This window comes from Octodon degus, unplaced genomic scaffold (genome assembly GCF_000260255.1).
Source record: "Octodon degus isolate 3935 unplaced genomic scaffold, OctDeg1.0 scaffold00144, whole genome shotgun sequence".
Taxonomy (NCBI): Eukaryota; Metazoa; Chordata; class Mammalia; order Rodentia; family Octodontidae; genus Octodon; species Octodon degus.
In genome coordinates, this window is record NW_004524720.1 from 5,265,742 (window position 1) to 5,287,976 (window position 22,235).

Consider the following 22,235-nt stretch of genomic DNA (forward strand, 5'->3'; position numbering starts at 1 on the left):
CAGAAATTATTGACCTGAGTCCCCCACAGCTCAACTTAACAGCATGGCTTTATTTCTTATATTTCGACTTCATACTTTTCTACTGGATGGTCAAGACCAAGGTAAAGCAGGACCTATGCAACAAGAGGTACAGGATCTCAGGACAAATCCTGAGGGCATTTCACTGACCTTCTCAGACCAAAAAGCTTTTGATACTTTAGACATTAAAATATTTTTTAAATGTATTTTAGTACAGAGTCTTACAGGGTCTCACTACACAGATCAGACTTATAGTGATCCTCCTGTTTTCAGCCTCCCAAGCACTGAGATTACAAGCACATGCTACCACACCCAGTCTCAGTCACCCTCCCAGCATACCCCAGGGCAGGGCCTGCACAGTACACTGCAGATCAAATCCTAGTTCCTAAGCCTACCTAAGCAAGCACTTTAGTCTGCTGAGTGATCTGGCTGGCCCAACATCAAAATATTTTTGAAGAAGTAACTCTTAGCCTAGAGGCTGAATGAAACAGGAAGTAGTGGCATCTGTCTTATGGGTCATACTTTACTAAAAGACATCAACTCCTTGAGGTACATAAAATTGTACCATGTTAGAAACAGAGATAATGAAGAAGAATGAAGAACTGAAAAATGTAAAAGGTGTCATTTAATGGTTAATAATAAATATGCAAATCAGATCTGTTGAATTGTATTAAACATCTGTGAATATATTTTATCAAATATCTATGAATGTTATTTACATATCCAAAAGCTTTAGTTTCCTTTTCATATGAAAATGAAAAATGTCTTTTTATCAGCAATTATAATCTCATTAAAATGTTGTAAGCACTTAACAGTATCATTAATTAATTTTTTTGTTTTTTTTTAGAAAAACAAAAACGATTTCTTAATATTATAGTTTTTCCTGAAAAACTCCCTTTAATGGAAACAAATACCAACTTGTCTTCACTCTGCTGCCTTCTGAAGTCACTACCTAAGTCTTCAGTCCAGGGAGCACAATCAGGACCAGGTCACCACTGTCTCCTGGAAGGGCATTTGGGACCTCTCTAAAGGCACTCATGCACTATTCTGATCTCCTATATGGACCTCGCTTTAGAGGAAAGGCAGATAAGATATTCACAAAGAAGGACATCTACAACTTACAATCATTCGCAGTAGTAGTTTTACAGACAAAACTGATTTGTGACATATGCCACAGTTATAGAAACTATAAGTTAGCACTGTCCTTTGCCTGACTCCCACCTACCTATCCACACATGAGTATCTTCTAAGTAAAAACGTAGAGATTGAGAGACTTACTGAAGGTTATACAGCTAATGAGTCGAGTGCCTGAAAGAGCTGTCTGCTCCTAGCTGGACAAGGAAAAGATCTGGAGAAGTTATTTGGGGCAATCCCTTAAAGGTTACAAGTGTTTAGCCTCCAGCTTTGCACTGAGTGAAATAACATCACACTCTGGGGAGTTCTCCACATTTCACTAGACAGTGACCTTAGGAACACACAAGAGGTAAGCTTTGATTATCTGCAGGGAATCTTTACAAAAATATTTTTCAAAATATCTCTTAAGAAAGCATCAACATGATTTTTCTTTACCAGAGTCAATGATTGATAATCCAATTGTCGAAGCATAGGCATAACGTACATTAAAAGTAATAGGCATAATGTTTTCATATTAGTTTTTGCATCACAAGAAAGCTAATACACTAGAGTAAAGCTAGCCTCTTTGGCAAATAGTTCCAGGAAAACTGGCTATGCACACACAGAAAACTAAGCTAAATGCATAGATCTAACCATATATTAAAATAAAATCAAAATGCATTAAAGATCTAAATATTAAAACAGTAGCACAACCTTCCAGAATATAACATAGATAAAACTCTTAAAGTCATAGGTGTTGGCAAGTACTTTCTGAAGAGAACTACAGTTGCATAAGAAATAACAGTGGCAGTAAGTGCGATCATATTGAATTAGAAAGCTTTTTCACAGTGAAGAAAAGAACCAACAGAGAGAAACAGAAAAGCTATAAATGGAAAAATCTTACCACTACCCCAATCCAGGATGAATGTTGTCATTCTGTCCCAAACATGAACTAAATAAAAAGAAAGAGAGAAAATGGAAAGGGGGTGTCTGGAGATGAAGAGAATGCAGAGAAAGGCAAGGAGAGGGGAAAAGGAATCATGATCTATTAAATAATTTACATCCCCTAGATGAAAGTAAACATTGTGTGCTGCAAATGTGTACTCACAAACGAAATTTGAATTCTATCTCCAATACAGTTTTCTGCCTTAAGAGAAGGGCCAAGTGAAGATATGAAGACATATCCATGGCACTGAGACTGTCTCTAGCCCTTTGACTGTGCCATTTTTATAATGGCACATGGAAATTAAAAGATGCTTTCCTCTTCTTTCTCTTAAGCTTCCACACTTTTATTATCTTCATTCCTCTCACCTCCGTTTCTTTTCCCTTCTTTTGTCATCAAAGTATGATGCTTTTGCATATTTTGTGACAAGCCCCATACATTCAGCAGTTGAGGTTGTAAGTCACAATATCCTTCCACATGTGGCAATTCTCATCTTTAATTCTGGATGTGTTACTGTCATGTTTTGAGAGGACTCTATGTCCTCCTTCCCTTCTCTGCATTGCCAGTAGTTTATAACACATATTTATGCAATAGTAATTCCAAGTCAGTGCTGTCCCAGTATCCTAAATTCATCACTAACTTAAGATGTGCTTTAAATGACTTAATTTAATTAAAAAATGAGACCACAGAGCTGTTACAGTGGCATCACCTCATCAAATGGTGGCCTTCTTCTGCCAGACAATCAGTGATTTTCTCTTTAGTTTTCTTTCCTTAAAAATTTTTAGTAACTATTGAAAGTATATAATGATTACATTTATTGGAGGGACTTGGCACATGTACATAGGAACATTCTTTTTATATCCACTTATCTTCCTCTCCCTCAAACTGAACCTAACATTGTATAAAAGGAATTACACAGCACCATCAAATGGAATGTGACTTTGATATGCAAAATTGCTTCTATATTTGAAAAAAAAATGTAATTGGTCACATCAGCAAGCCATAGGAAAAAAAATTACAGGATTATATCACTAGATAGAAAAAAAACATTGACAACATAGAATACCTATACATGACTGTTAAAGTTTTTTGAAAACACTCATCAAACTAGGAGACAACTTCCCCATTATAAAGAACTTCTACAAAAACAAATACAAAACCAAACAAGTGAACAAAATACCTACAGCAAAAGTCATACATGACAATTAGAAGCTACAGTCTTTCTTAATGAGACCAGAAATAATGTAAGGCAGTCCCCTTGCATAACTTTTTTTGTACCAGAAATCAAATTCAAGACCTTATGCTTGCCAGGCAGGCACTGTGCTGCTGAGCCATATCCCTGGCCTCCATAATTCATTTTTTATGTTGTACTGGAAATTCAACTAATGTACAAAGAGAAAGGTATACTGATTGAGGAGGAGGATCTAAAACTGTATTTATGGATAGCATGACTGTCTAAGTATATAGAATATAAAAAGGAGTAATATTAGAAACTGAAAGCTAAACTAAAAACAAAAACTAAAAGTAAAAAGTAAATATTAAACTGAAGCTAAAAGTGATTATAGTGAAGTTTGTGTAAGTAACACATAAAAATTAATCAATTATCCTTTATGCCTCTATTGAATAAACTGAATTTTATTTTCTTTTACAAACTAAATTAAATTTTAAAACTCATTACTATTTAAATTATCACACACAAGAAAATGAAATACGCAGGTTAGACTCTAATAAAATATGCACAAAATCTATATGAAGACAACTGAAACTCTACCAACTTCAAAACTTATTGCAGAGACAGTAATCAAGATAGTATGGTATTGCTAAGAACAAATAGATGAACAAGGTAGAGTCCAGAAATAGACTCACATAAACATACTCATCTTATTCTTGACAAAGGAATCAAAATAATATAATAGATAAATCAGCCTTTTGACATGGATCTGGATATTCATGTGAAAAAAACAAAAAAATATTGAAGCACTTTGTAATCCTTACAATTTTAGCTCAAACTGGACCAGGAATTCTGAGACCCTAAGGCAAGAGGATCAAAAGTTCAATCCCAACCTGAGCAATTTAGCAAGACCTTATATCGAAATTAAAAATAAAAACTTAACTTTTAAGGTTTGAAGAAGCAGCTCAATGCGAAGTCCCTGGGTTCAGTTTCCCCTACTCAACCAACCCCTGAAAATGACCAGGAATTTGAAAGTATAATACTCTTATGAGACTGGAAGAAGAAAGAAAGAAATGTATAAGAAATTAAGAAGACAAAAAGGAGAAACAATTTAAAAAAGGAGATGAAACAAATTAAAATATTAATTGCTTCTTTCCATAGAACAGCAGAAACATACAGTACAGTTGTCCAAAACACCACATATATATGTGGTAATATGAATAACTGGTTGGAAGACAACACTATGTATTACAATAAATACTGTGAAATTACTATTACCTTGTTAAATGAAAAATCTATATCACTTGTAATTTTTTCTGTATTAATTCTAATTTGTACTCTCTTTGTTTTGTTTTTCTTTTTTTTAAGTTAAAATTGGAGGTCCCATTCAAGCTAGCTATTCCCCTACTGCGTATTCTTCCAAAAGAAGTGAAAACATTATACCATAGTGATTTATGTACACCCATGTTTATAGCAGCACAATTTGTCATAGCCAAATCTTGTAAGCAACCCAAATTCTCATCAACTGAGGAATAAAGATAACTTTTTAGAGAATGGAGAATGATTCTGCTATAAAAAAGGATAAATGTGAGGCTTTTATTGATAAATGGATGCAATTAAAGAACAGACTCTTAAGTGGAATAAATCACACCCACATGCTCAAACATCATATTGTCTCCTTAGTATAAGAACCTGAAAGAGTAAATTAAATCTCAAGGATACAATAGATACTGTGAAAAAGGAATGAACTTGTTCAGAAGGACGAAATTACTGAGATGAGGAGGACAGGAGAGGGAGTGGGGGAAAAGTATATACCTATACATGTAAACAGCATGGTTTGGATAATTATATGGTGGATTTCTGCTGGTCTATGAAAAAGAGCAGTTAATGCTTAATTATTATTGTTTACTTGCTTTATTTTTCTCTTTCTTTCTTTTCTTTTCTTCGTCTTCTTTTTTTTTTTTTTTTTTTTTTTTTTTTTTCTTTTTTTTTTTTTGTATTTTAAGGAAGGGTCTACAGGGTGTTCAGGGTCTCACTACTAAATCAGACTCATAGTGATCTTCCTGTTTACTGCTTCCCAAGAGCTGGGATTACAAGAGTGCACCACCACGCCCAGTCTTAATTGTCATCTCAGCTTTCCCTGGGGGTGGAACCAGTACTACAAGCCTGGGGATCAAAGCCCCGGCCCCTGACCCTGCTTGCAGGCAATTTAATCCACTGAGCTATTTGGCCAGCTCTTGTTTGTTTTCTTGTCTCTTTTCATTTTTTCCCTTTTTCTCTCTTCATAATTCCTTATATCTTTTTTTCTTTCTTTTTCCCATTTTGAATACATGCATCTGGTAATCTGAACAACTAATTTGAAGATAACACTATATAATACAACAAACACTCGAATTCATATTATTTTGTTTAGTAAAATTCTGTATCATTTTTAATTTTTTCTCTCTATTACTATTCTGGATTCTCTTTAAAAATAAAAAAGTTTTAAATCCTCCTATAAGATAATGAGAAAGTGGAAAATCTATGTAAGCTTGAATAAGGTAATACTTTATTTATTTATTTTTTATTTATTTATTTTATTTTTTTTTGCAGAACCAGGGATTGAACTTCCATTAAAAAAAATTCAAGGAAGAAAAAATTGATGAACTTGACTTCATAAAAATTAAAGTCTTTGCATTGCAAAAGACACTGTTCAAAGTTTGAGGATATAAGGGAGAGAATGGGAGGAAGCATTTTCAAAAAGCATGTCTGAGAAAAGACTACATGTAAAATATACAAAGAACTCATAAATAGAAAATAAAGGACTCAATTTATAAAAATGGATAAAAGATTCAAATATCCCTGTCAAAAGAATATATTCAGATAACAAATATGCACATGAAAATATCCTCTACGTTGTACGTCACCAAGGAAATTTAAACTACAATAAAATACCATGACAGGCTTGTTCAGGAGGGCAAAGAGCAGAATGCTGAGGACTGCAACAGTGGCTGGCAAGGGTGGGCAGCAGTAAAACATTCAGTCATTGTAAGTGGAGGTACAAAATGGTCCAGTCACTTTGGAAGACAGCTTGGAAGTTTCTTATAAAATTACACACTCTCACCAGATAATCCAGCAGCCACATTTTCTTATTGTGTTTGAACAAATGAGTATAAAACTTATGTCCAGACAGAAACCTGTGCATGGATGCCTAGAGGGGCTTTGTTCATAACTGCTCAAACTTGGAAGTAAACAAGATGCTCTTCAATAGGCGAATGGATAGACTATGCTACATACAAAGAATAGAATAGTATTCTCTGACAAAAAAAAAGGAATGAGCTATCAGACCATGAAAAGGCTTATAATCATGTTACAAATAGCTGAACCCAATCTAAGAGATGACCCACTGGAGGATTCCAACTGTATGACATTCGGGAAATGATACGACTATGGAAACATGGCAAGGATCTGTGCTGCCAAAGATTAGGAGACAAGAAAAAATGAATAAGAAAGAGAGAGAGGGTTTTTCTGGCAGTGAAATTAGTTGATACAGTGTTACAATGGCAGGTACACATTTGTCAAAACCCAAAGAATATACAACACCAACAGTAAGCCCTGCTAGACTGCAGATGGAAATGATGTGCTAATGTGGGATCCTTACGCTATCAAGTGGACCACATCTGTGCAGGATGCTGGTGGTAAAAAGGCTGTGCATATGTGGGGAAAGAGGTACTGAGGAAGAATCTGTACTTTCTAGTCAACTTGTGCAGTGAATTTAAAGCTGCTATAAAATCATACCTATTAATATTTTTTAAAGATTTCATTATATACCTGTCAAAATGGATAAGATTAAAAAATAGTAACTACACTAAATGCTATAAAAGATACAGAGAAATGGAATCATTCATTTGGAATCATTCAACAATTCTAATAAGAATATTAGATTGTGCTGCATTCTGGTAAAAGAGCAAGGTAGTTCCCTTAAGAAGAAAATCTAAGCACACTATTACATTATGACCCAGCAATTAGATCCCTTGCACTTCCAGATAAATGTCAATTGGTGTTTATACAAAACCCTATACATTAATGTTCCTAATAGTGTTCGTCATAATAGTAAAAAAAACTGGAAATAATCCTGCTGTCCTTCAGTTGATGAATGATTAAACAAAGTATAAGTGTAGTCTCATGATCAAATATTATTCAACAATGAAAAGGAACACAGAACTGATGCCACACAGTGTGAATAGACTGCCACTGTCGTGTGTCACGGAAGAAAGTCTGTTTTGAAATTTCACCTTCAGTATGATTACACTTATATAACTTTTGAAGAATGACAAAATAGAGCTTGAGGCAGGGTTACATTCACAGATTGGTGGTTTGAACAGACAGAGATGGGGCTGTGGTGGCGGACAGGAAGAGTGTATATGTTATGTAAGTGAACCAAATACAATACCACTACTTAACTCCAATAGGCAGATTTACAATCTGTCTGCTTCTTATATGCTCTGAAGCTGTACCCAATATCTGCTAGTAACATATAAGATGAACTCCCTTGCTATCATGATCCCTATGCCTTTCAGATCTCTGAGACCCTGAATCTCCTTTCTGTGCTGTCAAGAGACATCCCCCAGACACATAAGCCCTGTGCCCTTCCACTGTTTCTCAGGAGTTCCCTTGCTGTCCTCCCCTTCTGAGTAGCTATCCCCCTTTCCCAAGTTCCCTAACAGCCTCTTGCTGTGAGGTACTTGTGAGGGACTTGCCCAACCTATGAACCTATCAGAGTAAAGTCCTTATGCCTTCTGATTATGATTTTTACCTTGATCAATCCCCAAACCTCTGAACACACTATCTTTGGCCAGAAAAAGGCAATAGAATAAATAATTGTGGTGGTGAAACTGTTCTGAATCTTGATTATGGTGGTGGTAAATAAACACAACTACATATGTGATAATGTTACATAACTAAATGCACACACAAGAGTAAGTGAAACTGAAGAGATTCAAATAAGAAACTATCAGTGAACTTGTGACACTGGACTAGAGTTTCAGGAGGTATTATCACAGGAGGGCACTACATAAAGAATACACAGGAGGGGCTGGTGAGATGGCTCAGTGGTCTAAAGCACCTACTTAGAACAAGCCAAGCTCAAGCAAAGCACAGAGACCTCGGTTCAATCCCCCAGCACCACATGCCCGCCCACCCCCTGGTGGGCTGAGCTGGCCACACAATAGATAAATAAATATAAAAAAAGAGCAAAACTAAAAAAAAAAAAGAATACACAGGATATTTCTGAAGTATTCCTTCTAAGACCACACGGAGTTTGAAATCATATCAATATAGCAGTTTCATTTTAAAAATCACCACAAGCAATATTTTGGAGTGTTTCTTATAGTCTATTATTATATTAAGTTGAGGTACCTATGTTGGGAACACTACAACCCTCAGAACTTCCGGTTTTCTGAAAATGTATAGTGCTAACAAAGTGCTAAGTTGCTTAGGCAATCCTGGGCAGGCAATGCATATGATCCCAGAAAACCAGTGCAAACCATACAACTGGAAGACTCCTGCCTTCTAAGCTTGTCTTTTTTGAGGGGAGGAGGAGAATAAACTTCTCTGAGGAGACTGAAATATTTAACCATTGTTCCTTCTCTCCCCTTGTCCATTGCTATTGTGGTGTGCTCCCTTAACTCAGTTCCTTCTTCCTACCCCTTCTTCCTCAACCACCAGCTCTCACTAGAGTTGGATGGAGACTCCCAACACTGTTCTTGCCCTCTGTGTTCAAATCAAGTCTTGTTGTTTACATCACTGCTGCAGCCCAGATTCAGGTAATTCTTCTCATATCGCAATACAGCTAACACAGATTCTTATAAGACCATTGATGTATTTTTCAGTCCTCACACCCATATCAAACTAGATTATAATATTTTGTAGGGCAGGATTCTAAGTTTCTAATTTTGTTCACTGAGCTGGACCCTTCAATGGTCAGCCCATCTCTCCTCAGCTTTCAGTGAAGAGACCAACAGCATACACCTAAGCAGGTTTCTAAAAAGATAATTTCATGTGGGGATTGGTGTGTGAAGAAATATAAAAATAAAAGCTGAATACAGCTCCTGTTTAGTCAGAGCACAATGGCCAAGGCTCAATCCCTAGTGTGTCATGCAGGTCCCGCCCTCTGAGCACACTGAGACAGCAATTGAGACTGGGCATGGTGGTGTATGCCTGTAATCACAGTGCTTAGGAGGCTGAAAACAGGAGAATCACTGAGTCTGATCTACATAGTGAGACCCTGTAGACCTATAGACCCTGTCCTAAACACATTTAAAAAAAAAGATGTTTTGTTGACACAAACTATGAGTATATCTAGGGATACACAGATATCTAGGGAGACCTGTGTGCAGAAGACATTTGAGCCAAGATTTCAAACTTACACAGTCATAGAAAGTGGGCCAGGAGCAGGCAGATAGAAAGGAGAAGAGGGTCCCACCAGAAGAACACAAGGTATGAGGCCACTGGAGTCAACCAGGGCCAGGTCTAGAGTGAAAGAGATGGGGGTTGGGGAGCAAGGATACAAAAGGACAGGAAGTTCTTGTGTTCCAGAGCTGCCTTTGCTCTTGCATGTGTCTGACAGTGGGCATCTTGCTACACTTTGCATGAGGGCTGACTACTGACTTCAATAGCTTGATAAATGCCTAGCCAATTAGCAAAGCACAGTTCTAGGTGTACATGTGAATAACTGATATTCAGGCCTCCAAACTGAGACAAGACCCATCCCAGATGTGTTAACCACCGGCCAATGGGCTTATGACCTGGACAGAACAAAAAGGGAAAGAAGGAAGTGCCCTGTGTTTGAAGATGTCCAGCTTTTGTCATTGCCTTTGAACGTTAGTCTCTCATTTTTTCAGCTTTCCACAGTTGACTTGCACCAGTGACTCTCCAACGAGATTCTGACCTTCAACATTTTGCCAGATCTGCACCCTGGAGCCCTCTTGTTCTACTGCTTCCTTCTTCTTGGGCTGAGCATCTCCTGTATTCTCAGTTCTCCAGTGTGCAGACAGCCATCATGGGCTCTCCTACCTCTGGTGATGACTACTGATCCTATAAGTCCACCCACTAAATTCTCATGCACATATTTTTAAAACTTCACTTAGGTGGAAAGTATAGAAACAGAGAGCTGGGGTGGAAGGATATTGTCAGAGTCCAGAAAGATGTCAGGATGCGAACATGTGATGGCAGGAAATGGAGAGAAACATAAATTAAACATGAATTCAGGTGTGGTGTAAAAATGTCCAGTTGGTTGAAATGGGTGTTGTTTTAAAAAGGACCACAGGTAGTGAGTATAAAGAACCTTGAGAGTGTGAATTGCATCTTCTTATCTGACCTAAGATTCAACTACAGATCAGTAGGTACTGTAGAGAGATTGTACAGCTGAGGGGACAAAAACCAGCTCAAACAAGATGAGCATCTTGGAGACTACTCCTTGAATCCAGAGAAAAATTTCTCTTGGGTCCGAAGACTCCATCATGTTGTAGGGCATCTTCATCCACACTGGGTACTGAAAATTTTCTCCACAAGAAACTTGCACCAAACATAATCTTCTATTAGCATCCCTAACATAAGACTTAGGTCATGCTGACACAGGCCAACACACCTCTCTCTGTTGCACATTTTGGTGGCTTTTGTGTACTACATCCCTGTCCTTCAGACACTGCCATCTCTCCCTTCACTGGGCCTTACTCCTTGTCTCCCCTTACCTGCAACAAAATTTTGTTTGTGTAGCACACTTCGCATGTAAACTCCACTCTCTCTCTTGAAACTGTGAACTCCTGATTTATTCATACCTCACTGTGAGATGCAGGGCAAGAGCTGTTTTCTCTGGGAAATCTTTGTGTTGTTGATCTAACTGCCTCTTCCACAGGGTCAGCCACAACAGGATTCACCTTCGTCACACAGTGTGATACATGCCTTCCTACCCAGTTGTCACAGACTCCCATGGGACACACACTGGCTTTCCTCCAGCACCACCCTAGACTATAGACACATTTGATACACATATGCTAAATGCTTAAGAAGGATGACCTAGTTAATCAGAAAGTATAGAAAATATGCGAACTAAATATTCTCAAATGAGCTCATCTTTGATGGCTGGTAATATAATTACTTTGCCAATCTCCTCCTGTCCCATGACTGTATATAAAAAAGAAAGTTCTGTGTATAATGAATGCTTAATCAATATTTACTTTTAAAAAACTGTTTGATATATATATTTTTGAAACGTGACATACTGGACTGTGTATCAGCAGCACTGAATAATGCTGCTGCTCTCATACGTCACTTTAGCCCAAGTAGGTGGGGGTGACTCTTGGAAACCTGAGGAAGGCTGAAGGGAAGGTCAAAGTATTTCACCTCCTCTTCATGCGTCTCCAAGAAGACCTTCTGTTTAAGAAGTCACCTTTCCTGACCTGTTTTCTCAATGTATGCTATAAGAAACAGCTTTTTTGTTTCTTCTTTCATTTTTCATTCCTTTCTTCCTTTCTTCTGTCCTTTTTCCTTCCTTCTATAATTCCTTCCTTCTATAATTCCTTCCCATTCTTTCTTTTTCCTTCTCCTTCCTTTTCCCTCCCTTCCTCTTCTTCTTTTTCCCCATCTTCCCTTTCTTTCTCCCCCTCCTTGTCCTTCAGTCAAGGCCTTTCTTTTCTTCTAAATAAAGCATATTCTAAATCATCCTAGAAAGCCTTCACAGCATTGCTCTCTAATTTTGTCCTATTGCCTTGCAGCAGGATATTGACTTTGATTTTAACTTTCACTGCAAATGAACTTCGACACTGTGAACTGAGAGCTCCTGTCATCTGCAGAACACCCAATTATGTTTTAATAACTGTTTCGCAATGAGGTAATATTCCTGTTTCCTTTCTCTGGGGAAACAAATACTGTGAGAATTTTGGAGCCCGGCTATCTTACAGTGCACTCGCTTCCTTTCACTGCCCTTCTCCTGTCACCGTTTTTTGCACTTGATTGCTCAGCATTCTAGATCTGGGTGCCAAGGTAAACAAATAATCCTTCAGACTATCCAGCAGCTCCTGCTTAATAACCACAGCACCACCAAATTACAGAACTACTATTTACCAGACTTAGTAACTTGCACTTCTCTGTACTTTTTTTTTTTTTTTTCTTTAATTTCCATAAGTCTTTGGCAGCTAGGTTGGGAAAAGTAGAAACTCTTTACCCAAAAATATATTTAGCAATTTTAAATTCCCTTTTCAGATAATCCCCAGTAAAAAGCGGAGGGGAGGAGGGGAGTGGGGGCTTCTGCTGCAGCTGTTAGGAGCAATCTTGGCGAGGAGGAGGATGTCTAATTTGGCCCGTGTGTTGAAGGCCTTGGAGCCATCGGTATTAGTGGAGTGGCTCCTTAGTGGCCAAGTTCCCCACTGCACAGGCGTTTTGTGATTGCTTCCCCATTTGTGGCACTGTTTAAGGGCTTCCCTTCCATGGGAGCTGGAGGTATACACACACTGGGGGCAGCTGAGTCTGCCCCTCCAAAACACCTTGCTTCCAGCCCAGGCACACCTAGCTCTATCCACTGCCTCTGATGGAACAGCTGGGAGCCCTACACCCTGCATCCATGAGGTCTGAGGCTACTGCTATTTTCTTCTTTGCTGAAGAACTGCAGCTCTGTTTGGCCCTGGATCAAATTTGTTTTTTGATCAAGCTGCCACCTGAGCCAGCTTCTGGTGGCCTCTGTGCCAGCTGCCAGTCAGTTGGTGCACGAGGCTCTGCCACACCCTGAGAAGTTACGTTCAGCGATGCCCATTTTTCCTGTTTTGGTTTAATTGTGCAGTTAGAGTGCTTGGGAACATGAGGCCTGTGTTTCTGCTGCTTCCACCTCCACATCTGTGATAACCAGCTCTGCAGCTGGGAGTCTTGGGGTGGACTTGAGCATCTGGAGGAAGAACAATTTTGATCCAGGGCCAAACAGAGCTGCAGTTCTTCAGCAAGAATGATGCGTCCAGTCACAGATGCAAAACGCATCTCCTCCCTCAAGGGCCTAACAAGACAGCAACAGCCTTAGCAGCCGGCTTCATTTTCACTCAGCCCAGCTGGAATGGCCAATGAGTTCACATAGCCTGAGGGTTGAACAAAAAAAAACGACCTCTCCCCATACCCACCCCGGAAGCTGGCAAGGGAAAGAGCACTCATCTACCTGCAGAGGCAGAAAAAGAGAAGGAAAAGGAGAGGAAAAGACAAGATTTTCTCAGGTAGGTTTCACTGCAGCCCAGTTGGTGTCCATTTTAAGAACTCTGGCAGTGAGGAAGGTGAAAGCAGTAGATCAATAGCATTTTTTTCAATACCAACATTATTAATTAAATATTTATTACCCAAACATTTTCAATTGAACATTTATTAGGTGTTTACTATGGCAAGTTTCAAAGATCCAAGGTGACTATTTTATTAAATTTCAATACAATCTTACATTCTTACTTGGGGGCAGGGGTAAATATTGTCCCTTACAGGTGAAGAAAGGGAAGTTCTTAGGCTGTCTGCCTCTCTGAAAGAGAACAAATATGAAGTCAGATGTTTGCTTGTTGTGGTACCAGAGATGTAACCCATGGCCTTTGCACTGAGCTACATTTCCAGCTCTTGTTTAATTTTCTGCAAGACAGGGTCTTACAAAATTGCTCACTTGCCCGGCTGGACTTGAACTTGCGATTTTCCTACTGTAGCCTTCCAGAGTGCTGGGCTTGCAAGCAAGTGCCACCACATCCAGCTTGCCAGATGTGCCGTACAGGGTATGTGCAGCTTCTGTCTCACTCTGATCCTCTCACAGTATCCTGTGAAATGATAGGGAACAAGGAAATGTGGTATTTCACTCCCTTGCAATACCAATTAAGTACTACAATTAGGATAGTGACATCATCCAAAGAAAAGTTTGAGATTGGAGGTGCAGGAAGTTATGTCTTCAACAAATGCCGCTAGGTACTGTTGTAAAAGTGAGACTAAAAACAGGAACTTGCATCACTAATCTGTCGTGTGGCTCTGTTTTTAGCGGAAAACCTGGCGGGATGAAGGCCACTCTGCCTCCTGAGCAAGAGCTCAGCTGATCAGAAAGAAAATCAGAGCAACAGTACGAGCATTTCTTGAATACCAAAATGTTAATATTTCTAAATCTAGCTTTGCCTAATGCTGAAATCTTCATAAATGAGTTTTAAATATTTAATTACAACTTAAGATATTCATTTAAATAATAAAATATCATGAGAATCTGCTCTATATCAGGACTTAGAGTTGGTCCTGAGAATTCAAAAATTAAAAAAAGTTTTCTTCCTCCTAAGGAAATTATAAGTCACAAAAGCCTGAGCATCATTTGGGTTTACATTGTCTTTCATAAACAATGTTGTAGCATGGTCTTGGTCTTTTACCAGGGTTGCAGCCTTGACAGAATCTAAATACTGTGGTGGGAAGGCTACCTGAGCCCGAGACGGGGGACTTGGGGCCTGGCTTCAACCCTTCAGTGGATGGTGTCCATCTATGTCTGAAAGTATATCTCTTGATATTTCTTGATCTCGCTTCCTCATTTGTGAATTGAGAGGTTAGGGTGACAGAAAAGGACTGTTATAGTTCTGGAATCTGTAATTCTTTGAATCTACATTTTGAAAAGTAAAAGTCAGCCATAGTAGAAATTGGAGACCTGTGTCAGTCCATCACTAATATCAGGGAAAGAAAAGTACTGCAGCCACTGTCTCCACCAAACGCAGAATTCTTTTTCTGCTCTCTGCCCATTGTACCACCCCATGGCTGTTAACCAGACTTCAGTTTGACAAGTTTAAAATTCCATCTCATTTCCTGTCCACTCTAAGCTCAAGTGGCTAATGAGGAGAAAAGTGAACACATACGAGCAAGTATAAAAAGCAAATGACTTGGGTGATAACAAAGACTGTGACAGCTGAGAACTGGCTGCAACTTGTTGATTTCCCAGGGAGCTTCTTGAATAAATACATATGGCTTAATTTTTTAACACTGTTTATTTAGGACCTATGGCCTCCACCCAGGATGGGCAAAAAAAAGATAAAATATAATTATTTATTGAAATAATATCAGAGATTCTAAATTAGAGGAAAGGAAGAAGAGGAAAGCATAAAGAAAAATCTGAGCTTTTTCTGCCAAGACAGTGGCTAGGCAAGGATGGAAAGCTTCACAGCACAAGGCCCCTTCCTCAGTCCTTTGGGGTGATCCCAGTTATAACCTCCAAAGTGATAGGTAGCCCTCAGCAGCCCCATTCCTATGGCCTAGAACTCCCTACAAGACCCATGTGCTGCAGGTTTAGTCCTCAACATGAGATACTATCAGAAGGGATGGAAATCTAATGATTTCCACTAAAGCAGGGCCTAGTAGGATATTTTGGGTCATAAAAGATGAGGCCTTGAGAGAAATGGACCTGGACCTGGTGCCTTGTTCTTCCTATTTCATTTTGGGGTCATGAAGTAGTTGATGTTGTTCTGTCACACACCTCATCTATGACAGGCTGCCTCACGTAGCACAAAAGCAATGGACCAACTGACCATGGACTGTTACTTCTAAAACTATAAGCCTAAGTAAATCTTTCCTAACTCCAATGTTTCATCACTGGTATTTTGTTGCAGTAAAAGAAGAGTAACTAAAAAATTTTAGTGTATGGTCCCAGAGAGAGCTTCCTGCAAGGAGTACAGCTCTCAGCAGATGCCATTCCCCCACCCCCACCCTATGTCCCCATGCACTTATTTGGCAATGACCTCCTCCAGTATCATCTGCTCATCCAGCACCCACTCTTCATATCAGCTGCGTTCGTTGAAAGCTGGGCATTATATAATCACCATCCACATGTACCATCTCTTTCAATACACCTATGATACCAGCCCTAGAAAGAAAATAAGGATCTGGAGACCTGCTCACTGCTCATAAACAGCCTCACTAGTGCTACACACACACACACACACACACACACACACACACCTACATTTAGAGTTTATTGCTGAGTGTGTGGTTCCTCTGTGTTCCTGTCACCCCATAGCTCCAGAAGGTGATCACAGTCATCCTAGAAGGAAGACACATGGTGCTACACAGCATCGCCTCATATTTCACCCCTCTGCTCATTCTCCTGTTCATGCAAAGAGAAACATACTCCATTCTTGCCACAGGAGGTCTCCTAAACTGGATCACTTTGCAAAGGCCATGCCTACTTGAACACTGAATGAAAACTCCAATGAGGGATAGAAAGATCATGACAAAATCAGATCATGTTTGTATACTTACAATTTCAAAACTATTCAAGTCATATAAATATCCTCATGTTCTAGGGTCATACTTGGCATGTGAAAATAATTTATAAATCATGAGAGTACTGGAGGACCAGGGAATTGGCTCAGTAGAATAAGTGCTTCCCTGGCAAGCGCAAGGGCCTGAGTTCAGTCCTCAGTTCCACAAATAAATACATAAATAGTGAGAGTATTGGATATATTTGGGAATTGAACATTAGGCAAAAGTTCCACCTTTCTTTTCATGTATAATCCCTTTCCCAAAAGTGATAAAGAACTAATGTGGAAACACATGCAAAGTACAGACCATCCTGAGCAAACTAGCCTCTAAAAGGAACCTGCAGTTTTAGAAAGATTAAAAAAAAATCCAACAAGTTTGTCCAGGCATTCTAATCATCATTTGGATTTGTGTAGTTTATCAAGATCTTTTTCTAAAATAACAATAGTTATAAAATTAGCAAACTTAGAATCTGGACTTGTGCCATGTCTCCCAACTTATATTTTGGTGCCTTCTAAAGATAAATCATTATCTAAAGCTGTGTGGTAGGTATTAGATTATGAAAACAAGAGGGAGTCCTGCTTTAGATTAAGACTATGATGCTTTTGACAAACTCTGACTAAATGGAATAATGAAAGTCAGAAGGGATTTTAGACAGCTAGAAAGCCAAAACCACTCTTTACAAACAAGAAAACAGAAGGGGGTGTGAACATTTCCAATTCTTGAAGCAGTATACTTTGATGTCCTTGGCTATAATTCAGACTCCTACACCCCTGCCACCCTTAGCACATGAACATCCTGCTGGTAGTGTACAGATCCATGTTTTAATCAGATACCATTTTTTTTTTCTACCAGGGAGAGAGCTTTGCTGGGCAACCCATCTGTAGCATTCCATTCCCCTCCCTCATCAACAAGGACAAGTGTACTGGATTGTGATGGGATTCAGGTCAAGAAGAAGGGAAAAGAAATAAAGTAGAAGGGCTTCTGATGAAGTTTCTTATGATGAGGACTTTCTCTTCTCTCTGGAAGCTGCAGGGTTTGGACATGATGCCAAGGACTGTGGTAGTCAGACTGTAACTTGGGGGAACTAGCATGAGAATGAACCAGATTTAGAAATGAATTAACCCTATGGTGTTCTAATTCAGTGCTTTACCTAAGTAAAATAATGCAGAGTTATTATTTTAAACTACTTTCAGTTGTAATGTCAGGCACTGTGCTTAAATAATGGTTAGTGGCTAAAATATCTGAATGGCTGAGAGGATGATAGAGTAGACAAAGGATGATAAGATGGATGATATGGAGATTAATATAAGTATGGAACTATAATATTCTATTGTTTTATCTTTAGGACAACACAGAACAGAAATTATTATTGTGTACAAAAAAAAGAAAGAAAGAAAAGGAAACTTAGGTTCCAAAAAATTAAACTCTTGTCCAATGCCACAAAGTGTATAATGTAACAGGTTCAAGCCCAGCATCCCACTTGACACAAAGTCCATGTGCTCTGGACACAGGGGAATATCTGACCAGTAATGAGTGGTTTCTGTTAGTAAAGGATCATTTCTACTCTGACAGTACAAATACCAATTTAGTAACAGAAGTAAGGATGATTATACAAAAGGGTTTTGTGTACTCTTGAAACAAAATTAGAAACAATTTCTCTATCCAGTAGCTAACCAATAAGCAAACAAGAGATCTAGCTGGGTGAATACAAAATCTGCTATGCATCTTAGAATGCTTAAAGCACTCTACTTCTGAACTACATTCCTGGACCTTGACAAGGTCTTATTAACTTGCTCAAGTTGATTTTGAACCTGCAATCCTCCTGCCTCAGTCTCCTGTGTAATGCACAACTTCAGCGTTAGAAGGCTCATAATAAAGACGAAGCCAAGACAAGGGGCATTTATCTTGTTAGTGGTTAAATGGAAAACAAGGTCAACCTAGAGATAGCTGAGCACCACACCCCAACCCTCCTCTACTGTCATTCAAAAAAAAAACCAAAAAAAAAAAAAAACAAAACAAAACCACGTATGAAAAGCTGAGAAGTGTCTCATTTCCCCTTATAACTGAATCTATTTCCATCCTTCCCATACTATATCTGTTCTAAAATTAAGGGGACCAAATGGAGCTCAGGAGTTTAGGGATGACTTGGGGGTGGGTTGGAAGCAAATCGCTCCAGAGAGACCTCAAGCTAGACAGGCAGTAATAAGGGTCCTTATCATTTCACCAACTGACAGGCAGAGAAGAACAATGCAGGAGAGGGGAAACTGTGCCATGAAAAAATTGAAATAAAGAAGAAAACAAAATAGAGAGAAAATACAAAAGAGCTAGCCCTGAAAGAGAGCTGGTATCCAGGAGCGTATTTTACTTGCCCTATTTCACCATAACCCTGGGATACTTTTAATTACTTGGCTCTTTTACAAACAGCGTCTGACTATTTTGTCAGAGGGTCAAGGATAACAGCAGGACCTGCCCTTTCCTCCTGCTTAAAGGGATACCACCCCCATATACTTTCAGGGACACCCAACCTAGAATGCTTGTCAAGAAGGCCAGGCATTATCCTGGGTGATCTTTCCCCCCAAAAAAGCCTCTCCTGGAGGCTGCGCTTGCTAAGCCGGCAGCATCAGACACTGTCTAATAACCCAGAATAAGATTTGTCTGAGATGCAGCTAATACTGCGAGGATCTCCTACTTAGTACTCACACTGAGACAGTCTGGATAATGGAATTGGAGGGCACAGAAAGAAAACAATGGAACAAAATGAGGACCATAAAAAAGGAACTGAATTTTGGAGAAAATAAGACATGAGATATTCTTTCATCTTTTTGCCTCTCTGTTTAGGGAACACACCTCTTTTCCTAGGCAAAATTGACTGTTACACTTTGTTCACTCATTTAATTAAAATACCCAATTATAGCTCCAATAAAATTTGATAGAGAAATTTATTATTCACTAAACCTAATTAAAAGGGTACTTATGTGTAAAATTCAGCCCATTTTTACTTAAGAAAAAAAAATCATGCCCACAGTGGGGTTAAAAATTACTATCATTTTTTAATTTATTCCTTGTCCTCTAAGCCTTTATACTTTACATGTCTCCTTTAACTGTAAATCTTTAAAATTGCACAACCACAATTAAGAAAAATAAAAAGCAAATTGAGAGTCAGTTTTCATACAAGAATGTTGTTGGCTAGGGCCCCAGATTTTTTTGTATCTCTAGTGAATTGTTTTGTAAAATTTCCAGGAAGTTTGGGAAAGCTTTGCGTTGACACCACTCAACAGACCCTGGAGAAGCTTTAGCCAGGGAGGGGAGGACGGGCCGGCTGAGCGTCTGGGCTGACCGTCCGGACCTTGAGGACTCACGCAGCGTTGATGGGTTTTGCAGAAACCTTTCCGTCTCCCACTCCCTGCTTTCTCGAGTTTGTAGTCACTTTACTGAGGAATATTTTAACAGCTTAACCATATTTTGCTTTATTTTTGTTCTGGATTTTCTCCTTTCTTAGAGCTTATCTTTATTAAAATAAGTTCTTTGTTAAATTTTTTTAAAAAAAAATCTTGAATTAGGATATAAATAATCAAACTACATTTTTGTTTTACTTTCTTCAAAAAGACCTATCAGTCTGCACAACTGAGTTTATACATAAAACACTATATGTTATTGTTCATATTTAAGATTATTTTAATTTACAAGGCTTGTCCATATTATATTAAAAACAAAGTCATTTCAAATCACTTTTTCAACTGGATGGACTTTGTTCACCTTCTCGCATTTCCTTTTTAATGAGTAATGTTATATTTTGATAAAAGTTACATTTCGTGAGAACATTTTAGAATTTCATAATCATAGATTAGTCCAAATTGGTAGAATATTAAAACAGTAGATTTCCCTGGTCCTGCTGTGCACCCCCCCCCCCAGGTTGCACTGAGACAGCAATTGAGACTGGGCGTGGTGGTGCGCCTGTAACCCCAGGTTTTAGGAGGCTGTAAACAGGCGGATCACTACGTGCCCAATCTAGTAGTGAGACCCTGAACACCCTATAGACCCTTCCCTAAAATACAAAACAAATTAAAAATAAAACAGTAGGCTTTAATCAGAATTTTTTTTTTCTGAGAGGACAAAAGTAAGGAAAAGAATTATCTCCTATGAAATATTACTTTTAAATGTGATTCTCACAGAGAACGGCTGCATTTGTAACATGTGTGTGTGAGTGTTTGTATGTATGTTAGTGTGAGATCAGGGTCTTTGCATTGAACTACTTCCCAGTTTTGGTTTCTTTTTTTCTTTTTATAGTTTTTATTTTGAAACAGGGTCTTGCTAAATTATTAAACTGCCCAGGCTGGTCTTGAACTTTCAATGCTCCTGTCTCAGCCTCCAAGAATGTTGGGTTTATCGGTCAGTGCCACCATGGGGAGCTTATAAAAAATATTTCCTTAAGGAAAAATAGTTGAGTTAAAAAATGTCATGAGCACGTACCTGTTATGGCACATGCTCACGGACGACTTTGCATTTTTAATCAGGCTTTTATGTATAGCATGTTCATTGAGATTCAAGTCACACATACCATGGGCTTCAGCTTATTTGAAGTGCACAATTCAGTGGTGTTTTCCTTTATCTGCACAAATGCCCTCACTTGCTCACACGTCACCAAACCCAAATGTGGACATTTTTGTCACCTCACGGGCAAACCCAGGATCTTTCAGCCATCTCCGTTACCCTCCCTTCGTGCACCTCTCTGCCCCTCCAGCATGAGGCAGTCATTCTTTTTTCTGTGTGAAGATTCTTGTCTCCTGTCCTGGCCATTTCACATAAGTGCAATCAAGGACTTCTTCAATTCTGTTGTCAGGAATCCTCCCAGGAGTGCAGCATTTTCAAGAAGCACCCAGGTGACAGCAAGCAGGCCATTCCATTTTGCAATTGAATAAAAGCCCTACTTATCTGTATTTAAATATGCTCCCATCCTCGTTACTCAATAGTCTAAAATGAAATTCTAATAAACATCTTTGCATATTGGTGTATAGTGGCTCTTCCAAAAACATATTGCTTTTAGATTCTTGAAATTCCAAATCACTCTATGTCTTGCTAACTTCTCTTTATAAGAGTCAATGTTTATGTCAAGAAAGATATGAACTCCTTCTAAATTCAATTAGCAAAAGCCTGAGTGTTCAGTAAAAATATATGGAAAATCTGTCAAATATAATAGTTGAGTCTTTGAAGGAACTAATCAGGAAAGATTTATTTTAGATATCTGGGATAAAACTTTAAATGAAAGGATTCCAAGTATGTTTTATGTTCCTTATAGAAGTGTTAATATTTATTGAAGACTTTCTGTAAAGTGTTTATATGGAATGTTCAGCAATGTGTCCGCCACACAACGTGAAAAGCCACTGACACTCCGTGTTTATTTAACTTTCATGTTTATCTAATCTTCAGTTTACAGATTAGATGTCAATATCTCTGCTACTTTACAGATGCAGGACCTGAGGCTTGAGAATATTCTCAGTGCCAGCCCACATTATATATCTAGCAAATAGCGCAGTGTAGTTTCTAACCTTAGTTTCAAAACCTAAAGTTACCTGGGGTGCACTGAGACGGTGATTGAGACTGGGCATGGTGGCACGCACTTGTAATCCAGCACTTGGGAGGCTGAAAACAGGAGAATCACTGAGTCTGATCTATGTAGTGAGACCCTGGAAACTCAGCAGACCCTGTCCTAAATTCATTAAAAAC